This window comes from Mustelus asterias, chromosome 1 (assembly GCF_964213995.1).
Source record: "Mustelus asterias chromosome 1, sMusAst1.hap1.1, whole genome shotgun sequence".
Taxonomy (NCBI): domain Eukaryota; kingdom Metazoa; phylum Chordata; class Chondrichthyes; order Carcharhiniformes; family Triakidae; genus Mustelus; species Mustelus asterias.
In genome coordinates this window covers 192,813,393-192,828,010 of record NC_135801.1, presented here as the reverse complement: position 1 = coordinate 192,828,010, position 14,618 = coordinate 192,813,393, and the positions used below count along the sequence as shown (strand labels likewise).

At 43.7% G+C, this 14,618-nt stretch overlaps 1 protein-coding gene across 6 annotated transcripts in view; it reads left to right on the top strand.

The window, feature by feature from the left end:
• The window catches only part of LOC144501121 (polyadenylate-binding protein-interacting protein 2-like), a 104,021-nt gene that overhangs the window by 44,504 nt on the left and 44,899 nt on the right, over nucleotides 1-14,618 (top strand). The window contains exon 1 of one of the 6 annotated variants that reach the window (XM_078224520.1): nucleotides 11,308-11,444. The exons of 4 other annotated variants lie outside the window; for them this stretch is intronic. The gene's annotated coding sequence lies outside the window, so the exon portion shown is untranslated. Of the gene's footprint in view, nucleotides 1-11,307; nucleotides 11,445-14,618 lie in introns of those variants that run through there. One more of the 6 variants, XM_078224525.1, reaches the window with a different exon arrangement.

The following is a 14,618-nucleotide window of genomic DNA, read 5'->3' as shown; positions in this document are numbered from 1 at the left end:
TATTAAAGATGCAATATAAACGTCAATTGTTGTACTACCAGTTGGCTCTCATTATGATTACTGAACTGGAAAATCTTTGCTTCGATAAGGCTGAAGCATTTGCAACAATCTTCAGCCAGAAGTGCCCAATGAATGATCCATCTTGGCCTCCTCCAGAAGTCCCCAGCATCACAGACACCAGTCTTCAGCCAATTCAGTTCATTCACATGATATCAAAAAATGCTGAAGGCACAGGATACTGCAAAGGCTATGGTAATAGCCTTGAAGATGTGTGCTCCAGAACTTGTGACGCCCATAGCCAAGCTCTTCCAGTACAGCTGCAACACTAGCATCTACCTGGCAATGTGGAAAATTGCCCAAGTATGTCCTGTACACAAGAAACAAGACAAATCTGACCTGGCCAATTACTGCCCCATCAGTCAACTCTCAATCATCAGCGAAGTGGTGGAAGGGGTCATCAACAGTGGATGAGTGCAGCTCCAACAATGCTCAAGAAACTCAACACCGCTCAAGAAATTCAACACCATCCAGGACAAAGCAACCTACTTGATTGCTACCCCTTCCACAAGCATTCAATCCCTCCACCACCGATGAACAGTGGCATCCGTGTTTACCATCTACAAGATACACTGCAGGAACTCATCAAGGTTCCTTAGACAGCACCTTCCCAACCCACAACCGTTACCATCTAGAACAGTGGTTCCCAAACTTTTTTCACTGGGCTGCACTTTCAGAATAAAAATTTGCTCGCGCCACACCGATTTTTTATTGATGATAAATACATTCAAAAACAAAAAAAAACAACTCCTAGCAGTGCTTGATTCATAACATAGAACACAACTACTTTATAATATGATCATGGGACATCCAGAAAGTATAAAAAAATCACTTTGGAAAAATATCTAATCCATGTTTAAATGTTTCTTTGATTGTCCTTGAATCTTCCCCCCTCACTTGCCATCCTCTCTTGCCGCACCAGTGTGGCGCGCCGCACCCTTTGGGAACCACTGATCTAGAAGGACAACAGCAGCAGATACCTGAGAACACCACCACCTGGAGGTTCCCCTCCAAGCCACTCACCATCCTGACTTGGAAATATATTGTTGTTTCTGCACTGCCGCTGGGTCAAAATCCTGGAACTCCCTCCCTAACAGCACTGTGGGTGTACCTATACCTCGGGTATTGCAGTGGTTCAAGAAGGCAACCTACCATCATCTTCTGTAGGGCAACTAAAGATGGACAATAAATTCTGCCCTAGTCAGCAACTCCCACATAAATGAATAAAAAAAGTCAATGTCATGGAAGTGGTAGAGGTACTGAAGTTTGTTGTGATCTGCTTTTGTTAGATTCCTTAGGTTCTTAAATAGCATCTTTTCAGTTTAGCATGAAAGCTCTGTGCTGAACTTTAGTGAGGTTAGCAATTCATTGTAAGGTGTGTTTGATGTGGCTACGTGCCCTTCTATTGTATCTAAGTTAGTATCTTGGCTTGCTTGCTATTATGGAGTGACTCAAGTTGTGTACAGGGTAATGTCATTGGATGTTCTTACTATGGACTCCCAGAAGGCATTCATTAAAATTCCTCATTGGAGCTAAAGTTGATGAAAATGAAGGCAAATGCAGGCAAATTATTGACCTGATGCAGAAATTGGCTGAGCAGCACGAGACGGCGAATAGTAATACTGAGCAGACAGAATCATAGAATCCCTACAGTGCAGAAGAAGGCCATTTGGCCCATCGAGCCCACCAACAAGAATCCCATGCCCCTGTCCCCATAACCCTGCCTGAGGCCGCTGTACAGTCCATTCGATGGATTGAGAAGCCCTCTGGTTGTAGGACACTGTCCGGTGAAGCAGGAGTGAGCCATGTCTCCATGAAACAGAGTACACAGCAGTCCCTCAGTTCTCTTTGGAAAGTGAATCTGGCTCTAAGTTCATCTAGCTTGTTTTCCAGAGATTCAATCAGGCCAAGCTCAAGAGCGTACTACCAAGTTACCACCAACACGTCTCCTATTCCACCAGAGGCCCAAACATCCGAGACTGCTACACAAATATCAAATATACGGACTGCTCGATCGCCCGCCCACACTTTGGCAAATCAGACCACAAGGCTGTGCTCCTGCTCCCAGCTTAGAAGCAAAAACTGAAGCGAGAGAATCCATCAAAGAAAGTCATGCAATGTTGGTCTGTGGAATCAGATGATCTCCTACGAAGCTGCTTGGAGTCAGTGGATTGGTCAGTATTTAAAAGCTCTGCAACCAGCCTGAACGAGTACACCACTACAGTAACTGACTTCATTAGTAAGTGTGTAGAAGACTGTGTGCCAAAGAAGCAAATCCGTGTGTTTCCCAGCCAGAAACCATGGATGAACAGGGATATCCACTGCTTGCTGAAGTCTAGGTCTGAGGCATTCAAGTTAGGTGACCCTGACCTCTACAAGAAATCCAGATACAATCTAAGGAGATCCATCAAAGATGCCAGAAGACAGTACCGGACCAAGCTAGAGTCCCAGGCTAGCCACACCGACCCTTGCCGACAATGGCAAGGTCTGCAAGACATAACAGGCTACAAGATGAAGGCATGTAAAATCGCCAGCTCCAACGCACCCCTCCCTGATGAGCTCAATAGATTCTATGCCCGTTTTGAGCAAGAGGTCAGCGAGAGCATGTCCTCCTCCCTGGAAGCCCTGGATGAACCTATATCTGGGGTCACCATTGCAGATGTCAGAGCAGCTTTCTCGAAGGTCAACACACGGAAAGTGACTGGCCCGGATGGGGTACCCGGATGAGCACTCAGATTCTGCACGGATGAGCTGGCTGGGGTATTCGCAAACATCTTCAGCCTCTCTTTACAACAATCTTAGATCCCTTTCTGCTTCAGGAAGATGGCCATCATCCCGGTACCCAAGAAAAACCAAGCAGCGTGCCTTAATGACTATCGGCCGGTGGCTCTTACATCCATCATTATGAAGTGCTTTGAAAGGCTAGTCACAGCACGAATCAATTCCAGCCCTCCGGACTACCTGGATCCACTACAGTTGCCTACCGCCGCAACAAGTCCACAGCAGACGCCATCTCCCTGGCCCTGCACTCAACCCTGGAACACCTAGATAACAAAGACACCTTATGTCAGACTCCGATTTATTGACTACAACTCCTTGGCCGGGGCCTCGGCACCTCCTTTTGTGACTGGATCCTGGACTTCCTAACTCACAGACCATAATCAGTAAGGATAGGCAACAACACCTCCACGATCATCCTCAACACCGGTGTCCCACAAAGCTGTGTTCACAGCCCCCTACTATACTCCTTATACACCTATGACTGTGTGGCCAAATTCCTCTCCAATTCGATTTTCAAGGCTGCTGACAACACCACCGTAGTGGGTTGGATCTCAAACAATGACGAGACACAGTACAGGAAAGCGACAGAGAATCTGGTGAATTGGTGCGGCAACAATAATCTCCCTCAATGTCAACAAAACAAAGGAGATTGTCATTGACTTCAGGAAGCGTAAAGGAGAATATGCCCCTGTCTACATCAATGGGGACTAAGTAGAAAGGGTCGACAGCTTCAAGTTTTTAGGTGTCCAGATAACCCCTCCTTAGCAACACTATAGTTAAGAAAGCCCACCAACACCTCTACTTTCTCAGAAGACTAAGGAAATTTGGCATGTCAACCACGACTCTCACCAACATTTACAGATGCACCATAGAAAGCATTCTTTCTGGTTGTATCACAGTTTGGTATGGCTCCTTCTCTGCCCAAGACCGAAGGAACTACAAAAGGTCGTGAATGTAGCCCAATCCATCACGCAAACCAGCCTCCCATCTGTTGACTCTGTCTATACTTCACGCTGCCTCGGCAAAGCAGCCAGCATAATTAAGGACCCCACACACCCCGGGCATTCTCTCTTCCACCTTCTTCCTTTGGGAAAAAGATACAAAAGTCTGAGGTCACGTACCAACCGACTCAAGAACAGCTTCTTCCCTGCTGCTGTCAGACTTTTGAATGGACCTACCTCGTACGAAGTTGATCTTTCTCTACGCTCTAGCTATGATTGTAACACTACATTCTGCTCTCTCTCGTTTCCTTCTCTATGAACGGTACGCTTTGTCTGTATAGTGCGCAAGAAACAATACTTTTCACTGTATGCCAATATATGTGACAATAATAAACCAAATCAAATAACCCCACATATTTACCCTGCTAATCCTTCTGACACTGGGCTTAATTTAGCATAGCCAATCACCCTAACCCGCACATCTTTGGAGTGTGGGACAAAACTGGAGCACCTAGAGGAAACCCGATGCAGACACGGGGAGAATGTGCAAACTCCACACAGGCAGTGACACGAGGCCTGAATTGAACCACACCCACGGTGCTGTGAGGCAGCAGTGCTAACTACTGTGCCATCATGCTGCTCATATTTGCTGCCCATGATACTTTCTGCTCTACACAGGAGAGACCAAACCAGTTTTCATGACCACTCCATTTAGTGCACAAGTATGACTCCCAAGTCATTTTAATTCTGTACCTTGCATCACACTCTGACCATTCTGTCTTTGGCCCCTGCAGTGTTTGAATGAAGCTCAAGGCAAGCTAAAGGAACAGCTCTTTCGATTAGGCACTTTCAGCCTTCCAGACTCTGGATTGAGTTGAACAATTTCAGGCTGTACCACCTCTTTCCCCCATTTTGTTTTCTTTTCCTTTGCTGGTTTTAGTTTTGCTGTCCTGTTTTTCTGTGTCTCTCTTTCAGACAGCAGCTACTTTGACTCTACCATTCACACTTCTAGACAATCTTTTTTTTTACTTGTCATATTATCATTTTCTTTGATCTTGCACCACCAGTGTATTCAGGGGAATGTTTTGCATCAATATGTAGAAGGCCCAACCAGGGATGGAGCAGTGTTGGAGCTGGTCTGGGGAATGAAGCCGGACAAGTGTTCAATGTGGCAGTGGGGGAGCATTTCAGTGATAGCACCCACAACGTAGTATGGTTCAAGTTTGTTATGGGCAACGAGAAAGATGGCCTGTAAAAGATGGCTTTGGTTTGGAGGAAGGCAGACTTTATTAAAATGAGGCAGGATCTGGCCAAAGCTGAATGGGAATAGCTCCTCACGGAAAAGCCTACCGCAGAGCAGTGGGGGGAGGGGGGGCACTCAAAAAGGAAATGGGGAGAGTAAATAAGTTCAGGGGTCTCTAGGACAATTCAGAACTGGATAAGGAAGAACAGAAAGAAAGGCTTTTAGCAAGTCCAAAGGGAGCTCAAGCTGCAGCCTTAGAAGAATATAGGGAACTTAATAAAGCAGTAAAAAGAGCAAAAAGCGGGCATGAAAAAGGACTTGCAAACCAGATTATGGAGAATCCTAAGATATTTATAAATAAAGGGAAAGAGATTAAGCAGGAAAAGAGTAGGGCCCATTAGAGACCAAGGAGGCAATCTGTGTGTGAAGCTACAGGATATTGGAAGGTTGTTAAATGAATACTCCTCATCGGCCTTCACTCAGGCGAAGAGGGACGTAGATACAGAATTCAGGGAAAGGGACTGAGAGGACCTTGAGCAGTTTGACATAGGAAGTGAGGAGGTATTGGAGGCTCTGATGGGATTAAAAATGGACAAACCTACAGGTCTGGATGAATTGCATTCCAGGCTGCTTGGGAGGCGAGGCAGAAAATTGCAGGGGCTCTGATGCAAATTTTTAAGTCCCTTTCTGGCCACGGGTAAGTGCCAGACGAATGGAGGACAGCTAATATGGTTCCACTTTTCAAGAAGGGTGGTAGAGATAAACCAGGGAAATATAGATCGGTGAGTCTCACATCAGTGGGCGGAAAACTATTGGAGAAAATTCTGAAGGAGAGAATTAATCTCCACTTGGAAAAGCATGGGTTGATCAGGGATAGTCAGCATGGCTTTGTCAGAGGGAGGTCATGCTTAACAAATATGATGGAATTTTTTGAAAATGTTATCAAGTGTATGGGTGAGGGAAATGCAGTTGATGTACTTCATATGGATCTTAGCAAAACCTTTGACAAGGTCCCACATGGGAGACTGATTGAGAACGTTGAAGCACATGGAATTCAGGAAAACTTGGCATGATGGATCAGAAACTGTCTTATTTGTAGGATACAAAGGGTAGAAGGCTGTTTGGAGGCCGATATCCAGTGGTGTACCTCAAGGATCAGTGCTGGTCCCTTATTGTTACACACATAAATAATATAGATAAGCGGCATGGTGGGACAGTGGTTAGCACAGCTGCCTCACAGCTCCAGTGACCCGGGGTTCGATCCATGGCTTGGGTCATTGTCTGTGTGGAATTTGCACGTTCTCCCCATGTTTGTGTGGGTTTACTCCGGTTTCCTCCCACAGGCCAAAGATGTGCGGGTTAGGTTGATTGGCCAAGCTAAATTGTGTTTGTGTCTTTACATGCCCTGTTTGTGAACAGAACTCCCACTCACCTGATGAAGGAGCAGCGCTCTGAAAGCTTATGCTACCAAATAGACCTGTTGGACTTTAATCTGGTGTTCTGAAACTTCTTACCATGCTAAATTGCCCATGGTGTCCCAGGATATGTAGATTCGAGTGGTTAGCGGAGTAAATGTGTGGGGTTGTGGAGATAGGGCCTAGGGTGGGATTGTTGTCGGTGCAGACTCGATGGGCTGAATGGCCTCCTTCTGCACTGTTGAGTTTCTATGATTTCTATGAATGTGGGGGGAATGATAAGTAAATTTGCAGATGACACCAAGATTGGTTAGATGGTCAACAGTGAAGAAGAATGTCATAGGTTACAGGAAGATGTAGGTGTGTTAGTCAGATGGGCAGAGCAGTGGCAGATGGTATTGAACTCTGATAAATGCAAGGTAATGCATTTTTGAAGAAGTAACAAGACGAGGGAGTATTTAATGAATGATAGGAAGCTAGTAAGCTCAAGAGGAACTTGTGGATCTTGAGGTACTTATTCACAGATCCTTGAAGGCGGCAGAACAGGTGAACAGGGTAGTTGAGAAGTCATTTCGGACACTTTTATCAGTCGTGGTATAGAGTAAAAGAGCAAGGAGATAATGTTAGAGCTGTACAGAACTTGCTTAGGCCACAGCTGGAGTGCTGTTGCAGTTCTGGTCACCTCACTATAGGAAGGATGTGACTGCAGTAGAGGGGATACAGAGGAGGTTCACCAGGATGTTGCCTGGGATGCAGCTTTTGATCTATAAGGAGAGACTGGATAGGCTTAGATTGTTTTCTTTAGAGCAGAGAAGGCTGATTGAGGTGTATAAGATTGAGGGGTATGGACAGGGTGAATAGGAAGCAGCTGTTTCCCTCAGTTGAGGAGTCAATCATGAGGGGGCATGGTTTTAGTGTGAGGGGCAGGAGATTCAGAGAGAATTTGAGAAAAAACATTTTTACTCCGAGGACGGTGAGAGTCTGGGATGCACTGCCTGGGAAGGTAATGGAGGTCAGAAATCATAAAATCTTAAGTATTTAGATGAGCGTTTGAAATATCATAACATTCAAAGATATGGGGCAAATGCCAGAAAATGGGATTAGCGCAACTTTAGTGGTAGTTATTGTTGGTGCAGACTCGATGGACCGAAGGGCCTTTTCTGTGCGGTATAACTCTGACTCTGAGTGACTCTTGTTGTTTGATCTTTCCTATCTTCTACCCTTTGCTTTAGTTCTTCCATTCTGCCATTCTGTAAATGGCAGAACCCTTAGGAGCATTAATGTACAGAGGGATCTGGACATGCAGGTCCACAGTTCCCTAAAAGTGGTAAAATAGGTGGCCAAAGTGATTTAAGAAGGCATATGTCACCACACTACCAGAAGGACATGGAAGCTTTGGAGAGAGCACAAAGAAGGTTCACCAGGATGTTGCCTGCACCGGACATTGATTCTGAGGAGAGGTTGAATAAACTTTGATTGTTTTCACTGGAAAGATGGAGGCTGAGGGGAGACCTGATAGAGGTCTACAAAATTATCAGGGGCAATGATAGGGTGGATTGTCAGAAGCTTTTTCCCAGGGTGGAAGTGTCAATTATAAGGGGACACAGGTTCAAGGTGAGAGGGGGAAAGTTTAAGGGCGATGTGTGGAGGACGTTTTTCACGCAGAGAATGGTGGGTGCCTGGAACACGCAGGCACATCAGCAACATTAGTCTTGCTACAGGCATCTGGGTGGGTACATGAATAGGGAGAGAATAGAGAGATACGGACCAAGTAAGGGCAGAGGTTTTTTTAGTTAGGGCATCGTGATCGGCACAGGCTTGGAGGACCGAAGGGCCTGTTTCTGTGCTATACTTTTCTTTGTCCAACCCCATATTTTCCATTTCTTTATCTTCCCAGTTTAGATGAAAGATCAGTGATCTGTGGCATTAACTCTGTTTCTCTTTTCACAGATGCTGTCTGACCTAAAGTATTTCCAGCATTATTGTTTTTGGTCATTACTACTGTTTCCTGTCACTCAGCCAACTTTGTACCATGCTGTCACTTTCCCTTTTATTCCTTGGGTGTGAACTATCATGTGACACTTTTATTAAATGCCTTTTGGAAGTCCATTTCAACCACATCATCTGCATTACCCCCATCAACTCTGTTACCTCTTCCAACTGGGGCAGCACGGTAACACAGTTGTTAGCACTGCTGCCTCACAGTGCCACGGACCCAGAGTTCAATTCCTGGTTTGGGTCACTGTCTATGCAGAGTCTGCACGTTCTCCCCATGTCTGCGTGGGTTTCCTCCGGGTGTTCCGGTTTCCTCCCACAATCCAGAGATGTGCAGGTTAGGTGGATTGGCCATGCTAAATTGCCCATTAGTGTCAGAGGGACTAGCTAGGGTAAATGCATGGGGTTATGGGGATAGCCTCGGGTGGGATTGTGGTTGGTACAGACTCGATGGGCCGAATGGCCTCCTGTGCTATAGGGTTTTATGATTCTATAAATCAAGTTAGTTAAATATGATTTTCCTTTAATCCACATTTGTCTGATAACTTAATATTGCAATTTCTCAAAGCAATTACTGAGGTTAAACTGACTGGCCTGTAGTTGCTTTGCTCTGTCTCTGGTGTTGGGGAATGAAGTGGATCAGGTTTCAGTTTGGGAACATTTAATGAACAAGTGATCATAGTTTTATAAGGTTTAAGTTAGTCATGGAAAAGGACAAGGAGCAATATAAAGTAGAAATATTTTAGGAGGGGGAGAGCCATTTTCAGTGGGTTGAGAACAAATCTGTCCCAGTTAAATTGGAATCAAAAATTGGCAGGCAAAATGTAGTAGAACAATGGCCTGCCTTTAAAGAGGTGAGGTTTCAGGTGCAGTCAAGGTACGTTTGCACAAGCTGGAAGAGGAGTTGGGCAGCCAAAGCCTGTGCTCCCTGGATGATGAATATGTTAAAAAGAGTCAGATGAAAACACCGACATAGGGGGCCATATGATAGATATTGGGTTGATGACTCTTAATTAAAAAGAATAACGCCCTCTCCTCTCTCTCCAACATTATAATATTTTTTATCATTGCGTCTCCTGTTTCTTGTCCGTCTCCATCTTCTGCTCCTAATTCATATGTATGTTCGTATGTGTGTATCTTTTCTGAACACCTTGTATTCAGGAATATTCAGTACAGTACTCAATTCTGCCTTTAACAAAATCCAAGTCTCTGTTATCACCACAATGCCATATTACCTGTAGAAGTAATTCCATAGGTTTTTACATCTTATAGATAATATGTATGACAGTTTTTATGGTAACAGGCTAGACATTGAGTCGAGAGACGGGCACAAATCAAGTGAACCTCTCTGTCTGGATGGTGTTGAATTTCTTGAGTAGTGTAGCAGCTGTATCCATCCAGACGAGTGATGGGCATTGCATCATATTGCTGACCTGAACCTTGTTGTGGTGAAGAGGCTTTGAAGAGCTTGGCAAAAAAAAACCACTTGTCACAGAGTACTTGGTGTCTGTCCTGCTTTTGTATTGCACCATTAATGTGGCTGATCCTATTCAATCTGATCTGATCTGGTTCCTAGGATACTAATGGTAGTGGTCTGGTGCCATTGAGGTGGTTGAGCTTTTTCTTGTTTGACCTGGTACTTATGAATAGGTCCGTGGAACCAAGTGGTTCTTGGAGAACCTGATCTGAACATCAATAAGCAAATTACTACAAAGTAGGTGTCTCTTGATGGCGCCATTAATAGCTCCTCCTTCTGTACTTTTAAGAAGAGCATACCTTGTATTTATATTGCAACTTCCACAATCACAAAGAACAAAGCACAGGAACAGGTCCTTCGGGCCCTCCAAGCCTGCGCCGATCACGTTGTCCTATCTAGACCAACCGTTCATAAGTTGTCTCAAAGTACTTAAAATTGTATTTCAATACAATTTATTTAAATGTATTTAAAATTAATGATTGACCTAGCATCAGTTGTCATTTGTGAAACAGAATTCCTTTGCATGTAGAAGTATTTCCTAATTTCATTCCTGAAAGGTCTAGCTCTAAAGTTTAGACTATACTGCCCCGTCAAGCCAGCAGAAATAGTTTCTGCCTATCCTGTTTTCATTAATATCTTGGAACATTTGATTTGTGTTGTCACATGTATTGGGATACAGTGAAAAGTATTGTTTCTTGCTTACTATACAGACAAAACATACTGTTCATAGAGTACGTAGGGGAGAAGGAAAGGAAATATAGTGTTGCAGATAGGGTGAAGAGAAAGATCAGCTTAATATATGGTAGGTCCATTCAAAAGTCTGGCAGCATGGAAGAAGCTGTTCTTGAGTCGGTTGGTACCCGTTCTCAGACTTTTGTATCTTTTTTGACGCATTTACCTCTTAACCTTCTAAATTCCCGGGAGTACAACCCGAGTTTGCTTAATCTCTTATCGTGCTTAAACCTCTCAAAACTTAAACAAATGCAGAAATCTGAGCAGACAGAATTTTGTTGACCTCCTGGACTTCTAAGATCCTGTGATATTAGTTGGAAAGTCTGTGTTCTAACTTAGTCATTTAAAAACACAATTTTATCTTGCACTTTTGGCTATTTTTTTCCTTTGAGAAGGGATACAAGAGAAACCTATTTCAAAAGCTATAAAGTAGTTGTGTGATTGTGTGGATCTTTCCTGCTCTAATAATTTGCAGGCATTTGTTGCCCCGAATGAATAATCTGAAAGGAAAAGAAGATTCCTGTCTTTGGATGTGTAGTTTGGCTTTGAAATCTCTCCCTTTATGTTTTTTGATTGCTGATGTTCTATGCTTGGGCGTGTAATGCTTGCTTATTTACGTGGTTGGCTTAAGGAGGGGGTGGGGAAAATGTAGGTGTCAAATGACCAGTACTGCCGTCAAATTGAGCAGCTAAAAAAATTCAGTCCCTGGAAGGCTTCCACTTGGATTCTGCATAACTGTTGTCAAACATGGCTGACAATTATTTTTTGGTGGAATTAAATTTAAATGAATTTTTCATCTTGTGGTAAGAACCTGTCAGATTTGCTAGCGATGTCTGTGTTTGCCTAGCTAGTTTGTCACATAGTTTGCTTGTCTATGTTCTTGCTTTAGGCAGAGTGATCCGTTTTTTTTTTAATAGACTGCTCTAACCAGGTGGTGATTGCTTCATGTTTTTGCCATATAGAGTTTCTGGAGTTTGGGCCATGGAAATTATGTCAAGGTTTAAGTTGGTTCCAGAAATCTCTCGGAGGAGGGAACGACTTGCACCTTTTGAAAAGCTGCTATGAATGATACAATATAGCTTGCTGATTTTCTTCATTTTTCAGCTAGGTTTTATGGCATAATGTGCTTTTTTTTTAAAAGTCTCGAAGTCGAGTTAACAAATGTTAAATGGGCAAAACCCTAAATTTAATATCCAGCTCAGACTTTTGCTATAATCCTGCAAAATGAAGTGTGAGAGGTAGTTAGATTTCAGGAGAAATTCTCTCGTTGAGGAATGGTTGTGCAGCAGTAATGCTCTTTAATCTCTCTTGCCACATACACTCTGGTCGAAGGCTTTCTGTTGATATGTTCTCTGTTCACAATTTGTGATGACCAGCTTTGAGGCATTCAGTAGACAAGCTCAACCTATTTTTGCTTCTGTTTTTCCAAAACACACATTCCTATAGGAAAGCCTTTGTTAGGTTCTTGAGCAGATTTCTAGACACAAAAATGTACATACTTATTGCATGCAATAGAGCTGCAATTCAGGGTAAATTGCAAGCCTTAGGCCAAATATTTGCCCACAGGAGAGGATTGAAACCTTCGCTTCAAATTTCTCTCAATGTTCATTAGCCACATTAACTTCACCTTAGTAGCCTAAGAACAAGCCATGTTATGTTATGGAGAGATCTAGTGGCAATGTGTGTTTTTTCTGATTTTTATATCGAAGCAATTTAATAATCCATGGTTCTTTAGGCAGAATGAGAGTTCCTAATTTGTCTAAAATTACATTTAGAAATTGAAAAGTCTCTGTGCAATAAATAAATCTATTTTGTGCTGTTGCATTGAGCTACTGTTGATCGCTGTTTGAGGGTGTTTGGGAATGTTCTGGTAGGTATGTAGGTGGCTGTTAAGGCCGATCTGTGCCCAGAAGGTTCTGTTGCAAATAAGATGGGAGATACAGACGATTGCTTTTTGGACAGTGAGCTGCCGGCTCGGGATTTCCTCTCTGTTTTTCTGTTTTCCTCTCTTGTTTTTATCTCTGCCCTGATCGAGGTCATAGAGGTTACAGCATGGAAACAGGCCCTTCGGCCTAACTTGTCCATGCTGCCCTTTTTTTATTAAACCCCTAAACTAGTCCCAATTGCCCGCATTTGGCCCATATTCCTCTATACCCATCATACCCATGTAACTATCTAAATGCTTTTTAAAAGACAAAATTGTACCCGCCTCTACTACTACCTCTGGCAGCTTGTTCCAGACACACTCCACCCTTTGTGTGAAAAAATTGCCCCTCTGGACACTTTTGTATCTCTCCCCTCTCACCTTAAATCTATACCCTCTAGTTTTAGACTCCCCTACATTTGGGGAAAGATATTGACTATCTAGCTGATCTGTGCCCCTCATTATTTTATAGACTTCTATAAGAGCACCCCTCAGCCTCCTACACTCCAGAGAAAAAAGTCCCAGTCTATCCAGCCTCTCCTCATAACTCAATCCATCAAAAGGGCGGCACGGTAGCACAGTGGTCAGCACTGCTGCTTCACAGCTCCAGGGTCCTGGGTTCGATTCCCGGCTCGGGTCACTGTCTGTGTGGAGTTTGCACATTCTCCTCGTGTCTGCGTGGGTTTCCTCCGGGTGCTCCGGTTTCCTCCCACAGTCCAAAGATGTGCGGGTTAGGTTGATTGGCCAGGTTACAAATTGTCCCTGAGATGCGTAGTTAGAGGGATTAGCGGGTAAATATGTGGGGGTAGGGCCTGGGTGGGATTGTGGTCGGTGCAGACTCGATGGGCCGAATGGCCTCCTTCTGCACTGTAGGGTTTCTATGATTCTATGATTCTATGAAATCCCGGTAGCATCCTAGTAAATCTTTTCTGCACTCTTTCTAGTTTAATAATATTCTTTCTAATAATAGGGTGACCAGAATTGCACACAGTATTCCAAGTATGGCCGTACCAATGTCTTGTACAACTTCAACAAGACGTTCCAACTCCTGTATTCAATGTTCTGACGGATGAAACCAAGCATGCTGAATGCCTTCTTCACCACTCTGTCCACCTGTGATTAGTTTGTTCTGTAACTCTCCCCAACGCCCTACCATTAGCTGATTAAGTCCTGCCCTGGTTCAATCTACCAAAATGCATCACCTCACCTTTGTCTAAATTAAACTCCATCTGCCATTCATCAGCCCACTGGCTCAATTGATCAAGATCCTGTTGCATTTGGAGATAACTTTCTTCACTGTCCACTATGTTACCAATCTTGGTGTCATCTGTAAACTTACTAACCATGCCTCCTATATTCTCATCCAAATCATTAATATAAATGACAAATAACAGTGGACGTAGCACTGATCCCTGGGGCACACCGCTGGTCACAGGCCTCCAGTTTGAAAAACAACTCTCTACATCCACCCTCTGGCTTCTGTCAAGAAGCCAATTTTGTATCCATATAGATACCTCACCCTGGATCCCGTGAGATTTAACCATATGCAACAACCTACCATGCGGTACCTTGTCAAAGGCCTTGCTGAAGTCCATGTAGACAACATCAACTGCACTGTCCTCATCTACCTTCTTGGTTACCCCTTCAAAAAATTCAATCAAATTTGTGAGACATAATTTTCCACTCACAAAGCCATGCTGACTGTCCCTAATCAGTCCTTGCGTCTCTAAATGCCTGTAGATCCTGTCTCAAAATACCTTCCAACAACTTACCCACCACTTTTATCCCATAAGTACACTTGATGTGTACTTAATTTCAAATGGGGCCGCACCTTTTTAAAAAAAATTTTTTAAAAAATAAATATATCCTTTCTTGGGATGTGGGCATTGCTGGCTGAACCAGCATTTATTGCCCACTCCTAATTGCCCTTGAAATGGTTCAAGTAAGTGAACCACCTACTTGAACCATTGCAACCCACGTGGTATGCCCACAGCAAGAAAGAAAACTTTCTCAGAGTCGGATAGTGTACAAATTATACAAAATCCTTTGAGAA